The 22,346-nt window shown below is 39.1% G+C and overlaps 1 long non-coding RNA gene across 1 annotated transcript in view; it reads left to right on the forward strand.

Annotated features, from left to right (window-relative positions):
* The window catches only part of LOC146494945 (uncharacterized), a 181,406-nt gene extending 173,894 nt beyond the window's left edge, over window positions 1–7,512 (forward strand). Inside the window, exon 2 of the long non-coding RNA XR_014871674.1 lies at window positions 7,419–7,512. This is a non-coding gene — a long non-coding RNA (uncharacterized LOC146494945). The remainder of the gene's footprint in view (window positions 1–7,418) is intronic.
* Window positions 7,513–22,346: the final 14,834 nt, after the last annotated feature.

The following is a 22,346-nucleotide window of genomic DNA, read 5'->3' on the forward strand; positions in this document are numbered from 1 at the left end:
AGGAAGAGAGTGAGGAAGACAGGTAGAGAGGAAGGGGGAAGTAGGAATAGAATGAGGGAAGAAAACAAAATGAAAGGAATACAGGGAGGGAGGAGGAAAGACTGAGGATAGCCAAAGACGGGGACAAAAAGAAAGGAAGGAGAAGGACTACAGGAATAATGTTATGGAGTGAGACAGGATAGGTAGAGATTAAGGACAAGAAGGAAAGAGAGGTAAACAGACGAAGAGAAGAAGACAACAAGGGAGGGAGGAAGACAGCAACGATAACAGGGAAGATGAACAACAGAGGAAGAAACTGAGAGAAAGGATGAAAGGAATACAGGGAGAAAGGAAGATAGAAAGATGGAGGACAGGTAGAAAAAAAGGACAGCAAGGAAGGAAGGGAGATAGGAAAGAAGAAAAAGAAAAAATTAAGAGGAAGGAAGAAAAATGGATAAAAGGAAGATGGAGATGATGGAAGAACGACAAAAATAGAGAGGAAAACAAATAAAAACTGAAGAGACAGCGAGAAGAGTGAAGGAGGAAGACAGAAAAGACTGAGGAAGAATAAGGAGATAACAGGAGGAAAACAGGGAAGAAGATGTTAAGAGAGGAAGGGTGACAGGAGTACAGGGAGGGAGAAAGACAGAGAAAGAAGAGAGTAGAAAACAGAACGGGAGTGAGGAAAATGGAGAGAAGAGAGTAAAGAATAAAGAGACAGATGGGAAGAACACATGAGGAGAGGGAGGAAGATAGGAAGAGGGAATAAAACAGGAAAAAGTTACACAGAGGGAAAAAGGTAGAGAGAGGGAGGGGAGAGGGAGACAGGAATAGCAGAAGGACAGGAAATTGTGGGCACTCAGGGAAGAAGACATTGAGAAAGAGAAGTACAACAGGAATACAAGGAGGGATTAAAACAGAAAGGAAGTAAGGACATGTAAAGAGGAAGGACAACACGGAAAGAAGGCGAGGAGGAATTCTAAGAAGCGGAAAAGACAGGATGTGAGTGAGGAAGAGAGGTAGACAGGCAGAGAGGGAGGAAAATGGGTAGAGAGGAAGGTGGAGGTAGGAATAGAGCTGGAACAGCTGATCCAGAAGCGACAACTCCAATGGTTTGGCTTTCTGCTGCAGCAGCGCGCCGCTCACTGGAGTACAAAGCGTGACGCTTCGTGGACGACCTCCCCTGCCGACCACCAGCTGGGGACAAAAGAAGAAGAAAGAAATGGAGAGGAAGGAAGAAATAGATTGAAAATAACACTGAAATAATAAAAACTAAAGAGTACACTTTTTAAATAATGAAAACTAAACTGCTGAACTGAACTGAAGCCAAAACACTCTGAAAACTAAATTACACTAAACTGAATTAAAAAGAAGTCAAAACAAAATAACAATAAAAACGAATCATACAACACAAAACTATTACAACTCTAGTAAACTGGGAAAAAATTGAGAAAGAACCCAGGACAGAGTGACAGACAGGTAATAAGATAGTGAGACAGAGTGGAGACAAGGAGGAAAACAGAGCATTATAGAGAGAGTGAAGAAGTCCCAGAGAAGTGAGGACGATGGGGAGACAAGGAGGAAAAGCATTATAGAGAGAGTGAAGGAGGAAGCCTGGGAGGCAGAGAGGATAGACTGGGATGAAAATAGGAAGAAAGAATAAGATGGGTATAAGATGAAAATTACAACTGTATCAATGTTTTGCTGTTTTCTCCATTCTCACCCTGCACACCTTCATCTGTTCTGCCCTCTGCTGTAATCCCACCATCAGTCCGTATCGGTCTGCTTCTGTTGTTTTACCTAAAAGTACAAAGGAAAGGTATCAGGAAAAGCTTAACAATTGTATTTTAAAATTAATCATTTAAATTGGTGTGTATCATGATCATTTCAAAGTAGCAAAAAAGCATACATGCGCTGGTGCAGGGGCCCCTCTCTGAATGCAGTTTTAGTAAAGAAAAACAAAATGAGCCACTCAGCAGCATAAAGATTAAAATACGTAAAATAAAATAAAATAGCGGTTAAAAAAAAGATATTGAAAATATTGTTGTTTTTTGTCAAATGTTTGTTTAAATATGTTAAGATAAGGGGTGGGACTCAATTAAAAAAATAAATTAGAGGCTTCATAATTAAGCACATTTGATTGCACAAGAAAATTTGCCCCAGAGCGCAAAAGGTTTTCTAATTAAAAAAAAAACAACAACATTTAAACTGCATTGCAATGCAAAACAGAGAAAAAAAACTGACTTTATAACAGACTTAAAAATAAAGTGTTATTTTAAATACTTTAAGTACATTTTCAAAATGGTATAGTTTTTAAATAACAATAATTAAAATTTCAACACAAAGTGCAGTTTTTCTTCTGAAAAAAAAGAAGACAAAAAACATAAAAGGTTACTTGAATAGCTTCACCTTTAAACTCTGAGTAACCTTAGCCAAAATTATTTCGTACATTAGGTTAAAACAGTGTTACCATTGAACATTTTAGTGCAAAAACAAAAAAAACAAACCCACTGGACTCACAATATCTCCATTCTTATTTACTGTACATCTCTTTCAGCCAGTTACTTAGACAAACTAGCCTGTTCACATTTTCAGAGCTCAAGGCAGCTCCCTGTTTTGTTACCATGTGACTTGCAAGTGAGAACAGTCACTCACATGGGACAGAAGTGGCAGGACTAAACAAATACTTGCAGGCCAGGCCAGGACAGACAGCTGTGGGTGGGTCGCTGCTCGACTGGAACACCACTGCAGCGGTTTGCAGTCTGTTTGGCTAATGGTGAATTTTGCGCTGTACAAACTCATCTGGAAGGACATTTTCTAACCCCCTATTTTCTACCACTGATAGTGGTCTACAGTCCGAGCAATCCATTGTGCGAGAAAATTTGTAAGTTTGTCCGATGTTGACTTAATAATTTTGGTCCTGAAGCCAGTCATTTCATCAAGTTTGAGCTGCCGACACCTTTTGTTTGTACTCGAACTGCTAGTGGTACCAGCTCCCACAGTTTCTGTGCTTGCTGCAACATGTTTTGCATTTAGTTGGTACCATAAGGTTGAAGTGTTCTGCTGGTATGCAAACTCATTTTTGAAAACGAAATTTGCCTCCGATCAGTCCTAGCAAAGTTGCCCTTTGCTTGAAATGCAAAGTGCCATTAATTGTTATTTGTTATTTTTAACTTGTTATTTTTAACTTATTTTTAACTCGTTATTTTTTTTCATTAATTAATCACAATCAACACATTATATTTTATACCCCTAGTTAAGACAAAACCAATAATAATAATAAAAAACTAAACAAACAAAACTGGCTTTATCCACTGTTGAAATTGCAGTTCTTGATATTTACACAGATTTGTGTACATTTTATTAGATGCAGAATTTTGAACACTCCAGAAAACAAAAATGATGCTAATGCAAGTATGCAGCAGTGAAGAATTCAAATGTTATCCATTTTAAAATCCACTACAACTTACATTTATATACCACATTGTAACTTTCCATAACACTATACCAGTGGTCTCAAACTGCAGTTATCGAGGGCCAGTGTCCTGAAACATTTCCATGTGTCCCTGTTGTAACACACATGAATAAAATTAGTAGGGCATTAACAAGACTATAGAACTTGACTGCATGCTGAGGTGGCAATTTAGCCTTTTGATTCATGTTACAGAAGCTCATGAGTGAATTTTCTTGGTAGGGTTAGGAGTTGGCATGTCAAGCAAAATGTTATTTTTTACAAACAAAGTTAAATGTGTACATAATTAAAAATAAATAGATAAATCAAGTTTACCAATTGGCAGCACGGTGGCACGGTGGTTAGCACTGTTGCCGCACAGCAAGAAGGTCCTGAGTTCAATTCCAACATCAGGCCGGGGTCTTTCTGTGTGGAGTTTGCATGTTCTCCCCGTGTTTGCGTGGGTTCCCTCCGGGTACTCCGGCTTCCTCCCACCATCCAAAGACATGCAGCTTGTGGGGATAGGTTAATTGGATAATCAAATTGTCACTAGGTGTGAATGAAAGTGAGTGCGAATGGTTGTCTGTTCCTGTGTGTTGGCCCTGCGACAGACTGGCGACCTGTCCAGGGTGTACCCTGCCTCTCGCCCTATGACAGCTGGGATAGGCTCCAGCGACCCTAAAAAGGATAAGCGAATGGATGGATGGAAGTTTACCAATTGACTTTACAACTAAAAGTTATGTTGTGCAAGGAAAAGCCGTTATCTGGGATCAAGACAAGTAGTTTTTTTTTACGTGGAAAAATAATGCTAGGAAAGCACTTTTAGTTTTTGCTAATTTCTAGTTTTATCCAGCACAATACAGAAAGGCTAAAAAGGCCCCAAAAAAATCAGAAAGGGAGCTCTTACCTCTTCAAAGGTGGGTGAACATCTGAGAACACAATTCTAACATAAAACATTTAAAAAAAAGAATATCAGGTGTGCCTTCTTCAGGGTGTAGCGATACAAAGCTAAAAACAAAACAACAGTGGGTTCACTCAAATAGTGATGGGTCGTTCGCGAACGAAATGGCTCTTAGAGCCAGGTCTTTGAAGTGAACGACGCGAGCCGGCTCCTTATCGCGAGCCGTCACGTGGGGTTTTTTTTTCTCTCAGCCTCTCTCTCGCACTTTTTTTCTGCTTCACTCAGCATGCGAGCCTTGTGCTTTACGCTGGGCAGAGGGGGGAGGGGCGGTAGTTACACTCAGAAGCACAGGAACAGAGCCAGAGGGAGAGAAAGAAAGCCAGGGACAGCAACTTCACATTAGAAAGGTATAGTAATTATCCACAACTATTTTCAGTTGCAGATGATAAAGGATTCAGAAAGTTTATTCATGCGGGCCCATATGACAGAGAATATGCATGTTCTTTTTGTTTTCATATTTTAATTTATATTTAATTGTGTCTGGTTTGCAGTGTTTTGTGTTGTTTCACTTTAAATTTGTAAAAGGAAATAGCTGAAAATTTAAATAGTTAAAAGTTGAAATGTGAATAGTTGATTTTTGTATTATATGATTTATTTATTACATTTTATGTGGAGTGAATAAATAAAAGTATATTTATGGTGGCCCCTAGAGACAAAGCACATACAAACTTCAAATCACGTACGAACTCTGAAGCACGTACAAACTCCAAAACACGTACAAACTCCAAAACACGTAAAAACTCCAAAACACGTAAAAACACGTACAAACTCCGAAGCACGTAAAAACTCAGAAGCACATAAAAACTCAAAACACGTACAAAAGTCAACAGAAGTGCTCCAGGATGCTTGGCGCAGTATTGAGCTTTTGTTACCTAGTGGCTACACAAGCCAGCAAGTACCAACGTCCGGATTTGGTGTGTGGTAGTAACAGGTAAATGAACATTGTTTTTAAATTATTTGAATATATATGAGTGCCTGTGTATAAATACACAAACAATACACACATGCTTTCAATTGTGTAATTCAAGTGATCTAGTAGCTCTGCTTTGGAAGTTCAGTTCATGCTAGAAATGTGTTTTGGAGTTTGTACGTTTTTTGTCTCTAGGGGCCACTGCATATATTTATATATAAACATATAAATAAAACCACTTTTTTAACGTTAGTAATTCCTTTTGTGCATAATTTAATATTATTGTTAATAATAAATTAATTAAAGCAACAAAACAACCTGAAGAGCCGGTTCGGAGCCGAAAGAGTCGGGTCTTTTTAGTGAGCCGAACCGAAAGAGCCGGATCTCTAAAAAGAGCCGGAAATCCCATCACTACACTCAAAACACCTGCGCTAACACTTACTACATGCATCATTTTCTTCAGTCTCTAGGGGCAGTAGTGAGGCCATCCTCCAGGAACTACATGGCCCCGTTTCAAACCAAAGATCGTGTAGACACCACAATATATATATAACCAGTGTTGGGACTAACGCGTTATTAAGTAACGCGTTACAGTAACTACGTTATTATTGTGGTAACTAGCACGGTAACTAGTTATTATGCCAAAATCAGGAACGCGTTAGTCGTTACTGGGATTTAGATAGAGTCGTTACTCGTTACTTCGTGTGGTGGCTATCGCGGAGCTTCCACAGATTCAGTAACATTAGCAGGTGGAGAAGGGAAAGGGGACGCAGAAGGAAAAGAGACCCGAGGCGGCCGCCGGTCCAAGTGTGAACTGAACTTCAGGTAAGAAGTTATGACCTGCAGTCTATCTGGGTCAGATATAAACCAAGTTTAGGTGGAGTTTATTTTCGTTATTCTGACTTTTTCTGTACTAGCTAGCATGACGGAGTTTCTATACAGCTGGGTGGGTGCTATGATGTTAAAGATGTTGAACTTTATTTTGTTCATAAGTTATTAGAATTGCCAACCGTCCTGTCTGGTATTCAGAGAAAATATTATGCGTTTCTTATTGAGGTGAAAAGGAACAGTTTGTCCTGTAATTCAGCTACAATGAAAAAGGCACAAAGCTGGAGTTATTCTGTGTTTGCTGCACAGCTGCCTCTTCTTCTCTCATTCTCACCCCTCCCTCTCCTGTTTCTACTTCAATCATGAAAACTGATCAATGATCAGCTGATCGGCTCTCTTGCTTGTTTATCGCTCACTTTGCGCCAGAAAGAGGAAACCAGCAGATGTCGCGTTAAACAACAGCAGCACGTTTAAGCTTGATCAGCAGTTGTTAGAATTTATTTAATATTAATTTCTAGTATCAGCTGATGTTTGCTGGAGCCACAGCTGCAAAAAAGCTGCTGGTCATGATGTCGGTTTGGATATGTGGTGAGAGGGAAACATGAAGATGAAACCAGGAGATGTCCTTACTGAATCATCAGAGCTGAACAGGTGATGGAGAAACAGGGTCACCTTTTAGGTGACATGAATGAGTTGAAGGGAAGTTATGAACTGTTTCTGAGAGACAACTAACACCAGGATGCTTTTTTAGGTAGCTAACAGCTGGTAACTGTGCAGGGGCGGATCTAGCAAAGTTTTGCCAGGGGGGCCAGGTAGGGCATTAACAGGGAGAGGGGGGCACAAAGAAATACTTTTCTTTCTTATTCTCATTTAAAATATCTAGCTTTTAAAAAATAATTATCTGAATCTTACAACAAACGATTGATAGATTGATACATATATACCATCAAGACAGTGGACATCACTGTCACAACAGCATTTGTTTTCATTCAAAGGCTTTATGATTTTTCCTATAATGGTCAAAATGCCTGGGCTGATTTTTTGTCCCAGTCCAGCCCAGTATGCAGCTCGTCTGCAGTCTGCTGTTACCTACATCTTCCTATTCAGAAGGCAGAATTTCAGAGTTCTGAGTACAATCAAAGCACCACAACTGCAGTTTTTGTGTTGGATGTAAAAAGCGCACATGACGCTGTGACGTAGGCTAGAATCATGGCAGCGGTCAATCACAGTCCAGGCGTGGGATTTCTCTCGTGGAAATATTCACATTATCTTTTCCTTTCTATTGGTAGGTGGCACAGTGCACTTGTGGCAAGTAAGCAAGCTAGAAGACTGGCAATCTGGCTGGGTATCCAGTTATGGAAGCAACACATTAACAAGAGAATTCTGAGTAAAACAAAAGTTACTTTCCCTAGTAACTAGTTACTTTGAAAGTAACAAGTAACTTTATAGAAGTAACTAGTAATGTAACTAAGTTACTACTTTACTTTAAAGTAACTTACCCAACACTGTATATAACACAGGATAGTTAAATTAATATTAAATATGCAGCACGGTTATGTGGCGCTAAAGTGTGCCGGTAGTCCTGACGGTCACTTCTCACCGCCATGAGCTGCTTCACTTCTTGCCTTTCTGCATGTCCAGCGATTTAGCTGCACACATGCTGCGGCGATTGTGAAGTGGAGACTGCAGCTGCTGAGGGTGCACTACTGCTGAACCTTTGGATGGCCGACAAAACGGCTCTTCCGATGTTTTCAGCTAAATCCATGGGCATGCTGGTAGGCGAGCAGTGACTGTCAGGATCACTTTAGCGCCGGAGGTTTTCGTAAAGCTTTTATTTTGGTATTTCCGTTGACCCGTACAATAAGTTTCTTGTAACATTTAGATTTAAAATTTTACATTTAGATTTAAATGTAATATTTAGATTTAACATTTAAAATTGTATTTTAAACATTAAAAGTTACAAATATTTTACTAAATGTTGTAAAAAGTGACAAAAAAAAAACATGTTTATGTAAGGTTTTGAGCTAAATGTGGATAAATGTTGCCGCTACTTTCAGCATGTTTCAGTTTACAAACGCCGCCCCATACACTGTTACTAATGAAAGATAAAACATTTGGTCAGCTCTAGTCAATTACAAAAACAGCCATCCTAATGTGAGACCAAGGTACTGAATACAAAAAAGCATAAGGTGTAAGGCCTCAAAAAGACCTGGGTAACTGGTGGCCTTAAGGACATAAGTCCAAAATACTTTTCTGTGTTTGAGGCTTGTGAATTTATTCCCACCCCTGGCAACGTCTGGTTTAGGATTGAAAGACTCCCAATATGATCTTCCAAGTTGTGTTTAGCCCTAGGGAAATGCCAGTATGAATGGTATCCCTATGTGGTATTCCTATGTTAATCCACCTTGTCCGTCAGTATACTTTGATAATAATAATTTATAATAAAAAAAAGTTTATTTGGTTGAAAATTTGCATTTAGCCCAGTGCAACCAAGTTTCTACTTTCTGGCAGAAAGGGATGAAAGTCCGTAAACTGGATTTGGAGGTCCTGGTCAAAATGGCATACTGTATGCGTTCTTAGTGAGGGATGAAGAGTTGTTGATGTTAATTATTTAATTTAATATTTTTTAAAAGCACTGTATGAAAAAAACAACAAAAAAAAAAACAATTAATGTATTCGTAGCTACTGAACAGAGAGAGTGGGACCACCAAGAACCACTGAAAGAGCACGATGGGGTAAATGCACACTGGGCAAAACTGTCTCCAGTTTACTTGAATAGCAAAGAAAACTAGCAACAGTCAGTATTTCAGTAACAAAGTCATTCTAATTAATCAGATGCACAACAAAGAAACCAGATTCTTTTATTAAAACTTGATTTTAAAACACTGCTGTTGCTACAAGGAAAACAATTTGTCATCTGTTAAAGTGTAAGAAATGTGTAAAATTACAGCGAAAGTTCAGTAATTCATTTCCCACTGAGTGTCCTGTAATTAAAAAAACAGAAAGATTTTGTCAATCCATAGAAAATTACTGTACTATTGGTATAAAACTAAACTCTGTACTTAAAAAAAAACACAGGAGATATTCTGTCATATATCTGTTACTTAATTACATTTGTATGAGTGGCCATGGTGGAGGTCTTTATCAGTGAAAAAATACAGCTAAAGGTCCAAAATGTATACCTCTCCTTCACTTGTTCTAAAGCTGACCAGGCCAAATCTGGCCCCTGGGCCTTATGTTTGACACACTGTTCATACCTTAAACCCAATACTTATCTCAAAGTATTACATCTTTTTACAAGTATTACTGTGCTATGTCATAGGAGAACCCGTTATATTGTTAAGCCAGCAGTCACGGAATGCATAATAAAAGTATTTTCTATTAGTTCACTTTTCCCACAAGCATAACAATAAACAGTTTTTAATACCTGAAGAAGCACAAAGGTACAGCAGACTGTTCCCCAGCTGTTGTAGTAGACCACAGCTGTGACTTTGGTAACTTTGGTGCTGAAAACTGTTCCTCTGTGTTCACTCAGTGACAGGCATCAAAAAGCATAAACGTGATTTTCAGGCTGTGTGTTGGATCCGTTTGTTGTAAAGTAGGAAAACAAAGTTTTTAGACTTTTTAATTACGTAAAATAATCTTCTTTAAGTACTTTAGTAGTGCATGAGTTGGATAATCAAAATGTATTTAAAGGAAGTACTCATTATGTAGAAGCACTTTTCAGATTCATGTTCTTTATGTTATTGGATCATTGCAACTCTTGGTGATTTTTATTTCTTTTATTCCTGGGTATATTGCAATTTATCTGCAAAATAGTAAGTAACTAAAGCTTTAAAAGAAATAGTATGGAGTACAAAAGTACAATATTTGAAGCAAAAATATAATAGAGTATAGAAGCATGGTACACGTTCGTACAGGTTGCTCTTTCTGGTTTTGTGTCGTCTTAGTTGTTTGAGTTTTTACTTTACAGTGGAAATGTCTCTTAATTGATCTTGTGGAATATGGACTAAACATCAGTCTAAACCTAATTTGTCCATATGTATGTCTTTTATACTTCTTACCAATGAAACATGAAAACCTTCCTCTTTCTGTTCATAAGTGATAAAACACAGCCTTGCTAAACTTGAGATTATCTTATGGTGGGTAATATTAGTTAATATTGACTACACATATTTACATTTGGCATATTGGCTCTTTTTTTTCACACCATCAGAGATTTTCAGTGACACATTGAAAACACTCAGAACAGCAGTAGCAAGACAGAAGAAAGCAGTAACAAAGGAAAATGTGGGGTTGAGGTGGGTTGCAAAGTGGCTTGTAGATGCAGAGCAAATACAGGGACCTAAATATTATGGCCAGTGTTGAGATTTCTGCCAAGCCTGACTTTGTTTCCAACTTGAATTACACTAAATATGCTTAGTTTGTAATACCGACTTATCTGCAGGCCCTGCTCAGCAAAACTTCTCGCATTCATATTTGAGGTCAAATGTTTGTTGTCGGTGACAACGGAAAACCTAACTGTAATGCCTGCAATATCTTACACAGCAAAACTTTCACTGTATGTGCAAAAGGCTCGAGTCAACCCTTGTTCTTTCAGTCAACCCTATTTTGATATGGAAATGGGAAAACACAAAAACATATATGGAATTGTAGTATACAAGAAAAACAGGGTTTCTACAAGCTTGAAAGTCAGTGTTTGGTAGGAACACTTTCAGTACAGCCTGAACCCTCTTAGGCAAACTTTCTTGTTCTTACAGTCTTCAGAAATAGTTCTCGATGCTGGAATCGGATCTATTTTCTGTTCTCAGTCAAGAAGATCTCACACTGCTTCAGTAATGCTCCATTTTTTTTCTATCCAGGTATGCTTCTACTGCACTGACAGTTTGTTTGGGATCACTGTCATGCTGAAAAATAAGCTAAGCTGTTGCTAATAAGACACTTTTCACATAGTATTGGACAAAGGATCAAAATCTACATTTTTATTTCCATCAATTCTGAGAAGATTCCCGACACTACAGGCTGAAAGGCAACTTGAAACCATAGCAGGTTTTTTTCTGCCCTCCCTAAAAAGTTTCAGCTTATAGCCTTTTGGGTTGTTGGTGCAAAAATTCTCATTTCTGTCTGTCAAATATTTTTTGAATTTGTTTCATAGATTCAACTAAAGGAAATGAGAACAAATATGTGCTTTGCCACATGTTGCTAGTAACAAAATGCCTACAAACACAGTTTTACATGAGTTTTTTCCTAAGTTGTCTGTTATGTTTAGACACAACACTTGTTCATCTCTTGAGTGAGGTGCCTTAAGTCACAGTCTTAAGTCTCCTAACAAGCAAAAAAGCATTCCTCTGAAAATGGTCATTTACAATGACTGAACTGAAAATGAGTGAAAAAACAACCCATGTCTAAAGAAAAATATTGAAAGTTCTTCAAAAAGCTGGAGAACTATTGCTCAAGACCACTTTAAAAATCACAAGAAAGTCTGTCTTCTTGGAAGCAAAATACAAAGAAATAAGGAGTGGCTCAAGACTTTTGCACAGTGCTGCAATTATAATCTTTATCATTAGAGAGCCTCCAGAAAGGACTAAGGCTTATTACTTTATTGTCAGCTCTCTTAAAACACCTGGATCAAAGGTTGCTGTACCCACAATAAGACTGAATGTAATTGTAGGCTTTCAGTTCTGGCACATGACATTTATCTGACAGATGAATGAATACAGTTATCAAAGCCATTCAGTGGAGAGGATGAAAAAAGGATTTGTTTTAAGGAAGAATTCACAAGGTGGGTATTTCTGCCAGTCCAGTATTCACTGATTTTTTTTATACAACCTGTATTTTTCAGTTTTCTTCTGATTCTACTAGAGCTCAAGGTCACCTGCAGAACACTGGTTGGTAGCTTTTTGGAGCCTACTGTAGCATGATGTGTATAGGAGCACTGCAAATGAAATCTCTTTTGCCCATAAAGCCAGGTGTTGTCACTGCCGTCCACACTATACAGTAGTTGCTTGAACAGGGCTTCATTGCTCACTCAAACTGATGCCTTCGTCATCCAGTCACCTGCTGCATTACATCACAGTGACAACGACTGTCATTTCTCCTCCACATGTCTCATCTATGAGCCTCTGGGAATAAAGAAGACACGAGAACCCCCCCCCCCCCCAAAAAAAAAAAAAACAAACAAACAAAAAAACAAAAAAACAAAAAACCAAACCCAAAAAAACTGCTTGATGTTGACACATCAGAAGGAGACACAACACATTTACAGGCTTATATATTTTGCAGTTTTATGCAGACTCTGTCACATGCCAAAGCTGTATTAATTTAACTGACAAGAAATAGAATTCTGGTCTGGTGGTAACGAGAAACAGAACGATGAATGTAGTTGTTTTAAGGTTTAGCCCCTAAAGTACCATAAAATGGATTTAGCTTCTAAACCCGAGGTTATGAGGCACCAGACTTCACTTAAACCTATTTTTATTTCTCAATATTTTACAGAACGTGAAAATTCTTGCAATATACCCACTGATTTGTAGAATCTGAGTCAGTGGGTACGTGAAGCAGACGATTTCGGTCTCTCCACAAACCTGCTAGTCAACAGCTAGTCCTCTGTACACCTCCTTGCCCATCACGAATACACTGAGCCACTGCAGAATACTAATCCCAGTGTTTTTGTAGGTGGTGTATATTGAAAGTCTGAGGTGTACACGGTGAACAGGAATGGAGACACCATAGAAATGCATACAGTTTTTTTTGTCTTTTTTGCATGCAGCCAAGAGTACATAGCCTATGGGTGATATAATAAAACAAGTTTGAAAGGTTGGCTTGAAAGAAGCTACCACAATAGAGTTCAACACAAGGAAGCAGAAGGGCAGAAAAAACCTTGTAAAATTATTTATTTATTTTATAAAAAAGAGATGGCTGAGAACCACCAAGCAACAGACACTTTTAAACACTTGATTTCACTCCGCTACATTAAAGTCTCTGTATATTAGGACATCTGCATCATCAGTGTCACACTGATGATGTAGTAAGCTACAAAACCAACTACAGCACTATTGCATTACTGATTATTCCACATATTATTCCCCAAGTTGCAGTGGAGCTTCACTGTACATGCAGATTTGCACCAGCATATTACCACGCTGGGACTTTGTCATTTTGTTGTTCTCAAAGACCAAAATAGCTGATGTTTCTGGGTCTACTTCTGCAGAGCTGTGTAAGAAACCATTTACCGATAAGACATTTAAATAATGTATGGAGCCTTATTGACATGCTCATTGCAGATAACGCATAGGACGTATCACTGAATTTTAAATTATGTGTATCTTTCCAGATTTGATACGAGGAAAAAAGGAGCATGCTATTTAGGAGGACTGCTTCAGATGGGCCTTTTCAATTATGTTAATTCCCTCCATGGGCTTTTCCTCCTTGTTACTGCTGCAGTTCTGACTGCTGACCGTGAGGGCTCGCCTCACAGCGTGCAAATCTGGTGGATTTTTTTGAAATGACGCACGAGAATAAACTGTACCAAGCATCATTATAGACACTGACTTTCAGCCACTTTCCATTCCTACATTTGCATTCTCATCTGTAACTTCATATCAAAATGTGTCTTTTCGCATAGAGCTAGCACAGACACATCAATAATACACACTCTCTCCTTTGATTTCTGCATGTTTCCAACATTGCAGAGGAATCAAACCGAACTGATGCAACCTTGTCTGAAAATCTAGTTAGTGGTCCTGCACAACAAAATAAGAGTCAAAGTGGTTGCTTAGCAACAGATATATCACTCTGGCCTTCCTCCAGCAGCAGATGCTGTTGGAGGATGTTTTTCAAGCCATCATAGAAAATCACAAGTTGAAATGACTCGAGCTGGCTCTCGTCACTCAACAGAGAAGCAAAAAATATGAGCTGTGCGAGAAATTTGTGTTGTAATTTGGGAGGTCAGAGGTCAACATCTGAACCTTTAGACATGGAACTGAATGGGATATCTGTTCTCTTTACACTTTTAAATAACAAGAAAGCTTTCACTTCAAAGCAGGGAGGCTGCTTCCATAACTGTCCCTTATTTGCTACCCAAAATCAATTTCTATTTAGCGCTATGCATGAATTCCCCCAGACTTGTTGTGCTCCGTCTCCTGCGGTTTCATCTTTTATTCAAACAAATTATCATCCACTAGTAGTCAGTACCTCTGCTGTCCATGTGATGGCGCCATTGATTCATGTTTACACGTTATACACGCTTCGGTATGGAGCGCATATGAGAAAATAACCCTCCCTCAGCATGGTAATGATGGGAGTTTCTAAATACAGGCTTCAATATGCACCCTTACACTGTGGCATGAGCACTTAGGCTAGTTGATCCTTTGATGTCCCAGAAATAGGCTTGGAAGCAGGTACAATTAGGGTTTTAGAGAGGGAGCGAGAGAGTGCCTTTCCCCATCAAAGCATGCGTGCTCCTCTTTGTAATGGAAACACCAGATGAGAGCTGTGCTGAATGAGTCTGTCCGTGAGTTTCGTGTTTGAAAGGAAAACACAAAAAATATGCCACACAGTGTACACAATTTTAGCGTTCATGATAGTTGGTACAATGAATAAAAAACTGAAAAGTTTGACATAATAAGCTGCGAGAATAAACCTTTATTCACAATTCACAAAGTAGAAGAAGCAGCTCAGAGAGAACACAAATCTGCTCTATATCTAGATATAAATCAGATGCAATAGCATGAATACCTAGTTGGAAACTGTATCAGTGTTTCTGCACGGCAGAGGTTCTTATCAGTCACTCATGCTAAACACTGCTATGCAATGTTTTGGCTGCGCTTTGGCTGGCCTACTGCTCAAGGCAGCCAGGTTTACATAAAACTGCATCTGGCATAAACCACAAGTCAAGTCTGCCAACCCTCATATGAATGACCTTAATGAACCTACCTAATGTTTCATTAATGAATCAGCAAAGCAGGAATGCAGTTACTTTGGTTGTTGTGTTGCGGGGCTTACACATTCCATCAGTTACTGGATATTTGGATGTGTATGAGTTAATGCATTGCAGGTAACTTTCAGAACAACAAAAAAAGGATCACAGCTCTTATTTCTTTTGTGATGGATTACACAGCTTTTCAACATCTTTGCTGTCATACCCGTAAAGCAATGGCACAATGGCTTCCTGAAACAATGGTAAAAAAATATTGACAGAAATCCCAGCACGCAGCAGCAGTTCTTCATTTTCATGAAAGCTGTGTTCCTGATATTTCCTTGATTTTCTAAAGTAATGTACTAAACATCCTGTGACCCTGAATAAGAAAAGCCTTTGAGAAAATAAATGGATGGATGTACTAATCAAGAATATTTCCATGTTGTGCAACTTCTTTCTACTTATATAAGCTTGCACACCATTTTCTTTGGTAAACCTTGGTAGTAATGGATTGGATCACCTTTTGCCTTCAGAGCCACATTAAGTCTTTGTAGCATTGATTCAACAAGTTGCTGGAAACATTCCCCAGAGATTTTGGTCCATGTTGACATGATTCCATCACACAGTTGCTGTACACCCATGATGTGAATCTCGCGTTCCACCACACCCCAAAGCTGCTCTACTGGACTGAGATCAGGTGACTGTCGAGGCCATTTGAGTCGGTGAACTCATCGTTATGCTCAAGAAATCAGTTTGAGAATATTCAACCTCTGTAACATGGTGTATTATTCTGTTGGAAGCTGGATACACTATGGGATGCAAATGATCAGCAACAATACTTGGGTGGGCTGTATATTTATTTGTGTGCTGATTTTGTATTACATAGTGAAAAGTGTGCCAAACATCTCCCGCACCATTACACCACCACCACCACCAGTCTGAGCTGCTCATAAAACGCAATATGGATCCATGTTTTCATGTTCTGCCATGTCCAGAGTCACTTGAATCATATTTCATTATCGTTCTGAGAATCGATTTAAAACTTTAGCAGGTCGATTCGTCCGTTTTTACATGCCTAAATGAATTGAAGTGCTACCATATATCTGGGCGATTTGAGATTTGCAATATTAAAATCTGACATTTATATTAATAGTGATATTTTACAAGAGTATTTTTCTATATGTATTCTTACCCCCTAGCAACTGCCATTATCATGTTGGAAGCAATCACAAACTCTATAGTTTCTCCAACTCCAATGTATATTCATTAATCTATTACTCTCAACGTCAGTGTAGCTGAAACTGAGAATTTCTGTTGATTGCAAATTGCTTCCATGCGACAGAACAAAAATCCCCATCCTAATGAGGACACACATATGATGTTTCTCTTAGCATTTAGATATGAACACAAAGCCAAAACCACAAATCAAAGATGAAAACCAGCACAAAGACTCTTCATAATGTTCGTCACAGTGATTCTCCTGTGGAACATGAACAGCAGCCTGACTGCTCATCAATGCCGTTATTGCTTGTTGAAGTTCAGGGTCTGGTTGCTGGGCTGTTCACTCAGCTTTAACATCACTCTGGGTTCTTGGCTAGCTTAGCATTAATATGTTGTCTGTCCAGATGCTTGCAAAGAGCCCAAGTTCTGCTAGCAGCATAATGCAGTTGTTTCTATCCTGGATGCAGTTTCTACTTAACCATTGCGCTCTTGTTCTTTTGTGCAATATAAATAAAACTAATGTCCTTATCCACGCTGTAGACTGCGTCACTATTTTCCTTCTCCAGCACATGGGCTAAAACTAGCTTACTTTAGTGCAAGTGCAAGAACCGATGAGCTAAAACTAGCTTACTTTAGCGCAAGTGCAAGAACCGATAAGCGGGATCAGTAGGCAGGCAGACTAACAATTTCAAGAGATTGAACTACAGGGAACTCTTGATTCCCATCCCTAACTGTGACTGAGCCATTATGAAGTTATCCTTTATTGGGTAAAAGTGACTCTTTAAGTCAATTATACTGAAAACACTTTCATCTTTTAATAATTCATAACTTCTCCGACTCTACTCAGGTAGAGGTTGACAATACGTCATCCAGAACTATCTCCTCATATCCACTTTAAATTAAAACGTCCAGAGACAATTATTCCTCTTACAGACACCAATGGTTTCAGTTTAGATTTCAGTAAACAGGGTTTCCTAATTAACAAGTGAATAATAGAACTGATCATTAAGGATGTGTTTATTATACATAGTAGAAAAATATAAGAAAGTAATTATAGAAAAATAAATGGCTAGCCTCTTTGGATAATTGGAAAATAATAAGTCCTAGTTTCTAAGGACAATTAGAAAAATGAAATTTGACATTAAAATGTTTATAAATAACTTCAGTCGTTTGTCTAAGCGAGAATGTTTTCAAGCTGAACTTGCACCTTGCAAGCAGTATACTGTATTTATATGGGCTTTGCATCTACTCAGGGGGTGTATATGCTTTCCAGGCAGCAGTTTTGCGATTTAGCTGCCCTTAGATAGCATCAGATAAAAAACTATGACAAGGTAAAGTCTGCAAACTTCTCTGAGCCTGTGTGGGCTGGCCTAATTAGGCTTATAAATCTGGCCAAAATCTATGTGGTAGCTTCTAGTTCTCCTCAGACTGTGACTTGACATATTCCAGTTTTTACCCCAAATCACCAGGGGCATCTCTTGGAGAACATAATCCTTAATGCTCCAATTCATCAACACCCAGCACTGTAATGCAATGACACGATGAAGAAGAAAGAAAAAAAATAAAATAACATACAGCAGCGAGAGTGCAAACTTTCAGGTTGTTAAAAGTCTGAGCTTATCCATTTGGCATCAAGGCCTTTTTTGCCCTGCACTCACATTAGTCCAATCCCTTATCGCTCTCACGGTCCAGACACACTCAGATCTGGGCAGCGGAGGGAACATTGAGTTTTATATAAATCAATACTATGTCCCCAACACTTTGCTGCTCCTGGCACCCCAGGGAAGATTATAAAGCACTTGGCGAGACCATCTCTCCCCCATCATTTCTTTCTGAGGTGGGAAACTAAGAGTTGAATTGAACAATGATTTTTTGGGGGGAGGGGGGCCCAAAGACAAACAATGTGGTGCTCTGCGAGGTATTCTAAGGTCAGCTCTGTTTTCATTACAGTCAGTTCCCAACTGGTGGACACATTGCTGCCAGCAAATCTTCTTCGTCGAGGTCACAAAATTGTTGCTTCTTGAGTCGCTTCTTATTTTAAAAGTCGAACCAAGTACAATCTTATCCTCACAGTTTCCACAGCTGGACCAGTCAGAGGTCTCTCAAGCTTTAATGTTGATGAATAAGGTAACATGTTGTTATTGAAATCTTCGTTGAAAATGCTATTCACAAGACTCAAGGTTAACAAGTGGTGAGCTTAGGAAGCTTTTCAATTCGACAGGTATTCAGACTTTGGGGAGATGGGAACAGGTTGGATTAGATGGGATAGTCTGTTGCCTAAGCAACTGCTACACTCCGCTGTGTTCGAAGAGGTTGCTTTATCTGTGAGGATTACACCGGGTGCGGAGAAGGAAAAAAAAAAGATGAAGAAGAAGAAAAAAAGCTGTTTGCCGGGAGTCAAACAGTTCAGATCCGAGGCCAAAAGCTGTGTCAGTGCAGGGCTAAATCCTCACTTGGTTTAAACAACAGACAAAAGATCAGAATCTGTCAACAAGGCGCAAAAACAAAGTCGAACGAAGCAAAGAACGGGTGATGAGCAAGAGAGAGGAAAGATAAGAAGCGAAAATGGGGTTGATGTATGCTAAGTCCACTCCAGACAAAAATTATCCCGAAACAGCGGCGCTGCGTACCTAAGCTCTTAGGTGAAACGCAACAGGATTAGATTTTTTCTTCTTTTAGCTGACAAACGGCGGAGCCACATGGGATGTGTCACAATCCCCAAAAGCTCAGAGAGGTGACACTTGTTAAAATTATTTATTTACATCTTCATTTCATTGTGCAGCACACCTACATCACATTCATGTGTTGTTCTGTTGTGGTTGATTATGATTATGAATTTTCATGAGAAGATTATAGAAGCTTTGTGATGACAGTAGAATAGAAACAGCAACACCTTTTAAAAAGACAAGTTCATAGATGTCACTGACTCGAGGTAACTCGTGCACACACATACACACAAGGTGGCTTAATGCCATTAGGAAAGCTGTTTGTGGAGTTTCACGCATACCATCTTATTCAAGGTTTATAATTTATTATAGTGTTAGTTCAGGAAGGCTACAAAGTTGAGCTCAGCCATAATATACTCAGATCAGCTGATGTCAATGCCAGCACACATCATACCCTTCAACATATCAACTCAAATCTCAGGGCACATTGTTTCAGCTATTTTGACCTGCCCACAGTTGCTGCCTATGCCTATACTACTTTGAAACCAAACTCCATCCTGGCACTCTCTACCTTATATGTTTACAGTGAGGCGGGCCAGTAAAACTTCTCTTTCTGTCAGAGAGGTTACATATTTAGCTGTTTTTCTACATGGTGAAGAAAAAGCTGCTGTGCCAAAGAAAGAAAACGGTCTGCACAACTGTTCGGACTTAAATTGTAAGAAATAAATGTGTAAATTACAGAAAAAGCTCATTGTCAAGACTGTCCAGCTTTATTTTAAACAGTAGTTGTAAAATAAAATACATGTTTGTAGTAGTAAAGAGTGAAAAACTAAAACTTTTCTTTAATGTAATTGTTTTTTTCTTAATTACTTCGTGTTGTTGTGTTACATTTGTGTGCATCAGTAGGAGAAGCTACAGTTAAAAGCTCGAAATGTCTGCTTGTGCTTGTTTGCGGTGAGCAGCGCACCAAACAAGTTCAGAATTTTAAATGGCTTCAAGTGCACATTCAGGCCTGTGAGACTCATTTAGACACTGAGCCACGGCTCTGTGCTACATGCAGACATTTCTGCATCTCTGCCATTCAAAGACTCTTTGCGTATAGTTTATTTTATCTAATGTTCAACCCTGAACTGTAAATTTTCTATTTCAAGGAAGCAATTTCTTATTCAGAAGTTTCATAAAAGCCTTATTTTTATGCATTTGCTTCTACCACAGAGAACACAGAATGGTTTCAATGAAGTTTCAAACCTTTTGTTCTCCACGATGAAAAATGACTGAAAATAAAAACGGGAATCACTTTATCCAGCTCCTCGTTTTAAATCTTTTGAAATGCAGCCAGTCGCTTGTCATTTCACATTTTTGCTCATTTATTCACTTTTTCCCGACATTCTTGCATTTAAATCCGGCTCCCCCGTTTCTCTGTGCACGCGGCCTGTACCACTATGTTTGCTGTGTTGGGAATGTTTGCCCCCTTTCCTCCTTGACACAATGGTATGATCCCAGTCGTTTTTTGCATGTGACTGGCTGCATGGTGTTCCCATTAAGACAAAGCAGAGCTGAAGTTTGTAAGTTTGACACTCCAGATCTCAACCATTCAGAGAAGGCTTTGGAGAAAGTATTGTGGTCACATGAAACCATAACTCTTTGGCATCTGACTCTTAGGCCAAGTTTGGAGGAAGAGAAACGCTGAGTATGACCTAAAGAGTCCCCACAGTCAAGCAGGGAGGTGGAAACATTATGCTCTGGGACTGTTTTTCTGTTAAGGGCAAAGGACAGTTTCACTGCACTGAGGGGCCAATGGACGGAGCCAAATAGTTGCAACTCATAATCGTATTCATTGTTACTTGTGCAACTGTGTTCCTCGCACGTAAAAACAGCAGCTGTGCACATGTAGAGCTTTAATCTCAGAGATGAATCCCGCTCACTCGAATCAGCCGAGTTTTGGCAGTCTGGAGGTCGGAGCCTAAATGACAGGTTACTGCGTTAAACCAAGTTACACAATGGCAGCAATCTAAGTGCTGTTTTAAACCATATTTGTTTACAATTTGGAAAGTAAAGTTTGCTGAATTAAATAAGTTGTTTGCTGTGTGGCAGTGAAAACACTGTCACTACCTCAATGCTGAAGAAATTGTTAGAAAGAACAAAGACGAAAGTGGTTAAATTGAAATCTAAAACCTGAAAATGAGAACAGAGATGAGATAAGACACATTTATTTAGATAGTAAAGGAAACCTCAAAGCATCCATGATTTTGTTTAAGAACAGATTGTCCTCCAAATGACTGAAGCCATAAACACATCGGGAAAGTCTTTAACAAGGTCAGGGTAGAGGGCAGTTTTCCCATAGACCTTTATAGTAAAAGAACTAATTTTGGAACCACAGCTACTGTTTCCTAGTGGCCATTAAAAAGAATACAGGTTTAAGGTACTTCACTTTTCAGCCCCAGTAGCTGTTTCCATCTTTTATACTGCCTACAGTAGCCGAATAATTTGGCTAATTCCTCCACAGAAATGGAAAAACCTGAGGTTTTGCAGCAGAACAAAGTATTGTATTGAAATTATGAATATTATTTACTCTGATATGAATCCACCTGAATAAATGGACTGACTTTTATCACTCTTCTGCTTTTATTGACCAGTTAGTACAGGCCTCCTTCATGCACTGACACATCCACACAGCACTATACTGTGTCTTGCTCAAGTACACTGACTTTCAAAAAAATGGATGTTACTCTACCTCCTGAGCCACAGCCACTCAAGTAACATTAATGCTGTGCAGGCTCATGAAATTTGAATTGTCACAGTATATTTCAGTATACTTTTATGTTTTTAACACCTAGTATAAATCTTAGCTTAGCACTTTTGCGAGCAAATGCCACTCAACACGGCATTGCGTTTTCATGCTGGATGAGACATTAGTAACGGGCAACAGCAGCCTGGAGCTGTATAGGGAGATAAGGACTTTTCTAAGTCTCACAAATCTTATGCTTTATGAAAAAAGAGATTTATCTAACGTTATTTGGCTCATCAAGCTTCAATTACAAGTCTTAGTTCAATAATCCTATGCTAGAAATGGGCACATATTACACTCACACACGTGAAGCCACAAACACGGAACGGCAGCTGAACTAAATGGATTAGGATTCTTAGAGGTGATGTCAACATAGAGACGCCTGTATGGATATGCGTGCGGTGATGGTGTGTGCCAAAGCCTTACTGCAGGGAGCAGAGGCATGGAGACGAGCTGCTTGACTCCTGCCATGTCTTCACAGCGGAGGCTTGGATGCTGTAGCGACAATCGTGTGTGTTGTTTACGCAGCCTCGCTGTGATTGAACTTGGTGGAAAACAAACAGAACCGTTACGCTACACTTGCGTGTGTTCACACTCATCCTCAGAGAGACAATTATTTGGGAAA

Source organism: Neolamprologus multifasciatus, chromosome 20 (genome assembly GCF_963576455.1).
Source record: "Neolamprologus multifasciatus chromosome 20, fNeoMul1.2, whole genome shotgun sequence".
Lineage (NCBI taxonomy): Eukaryota > Metazoa > Chordata > Actinopteri > Cichliformes > Cichlidae > Neolamprologus > Neolamprologus multifasciatus.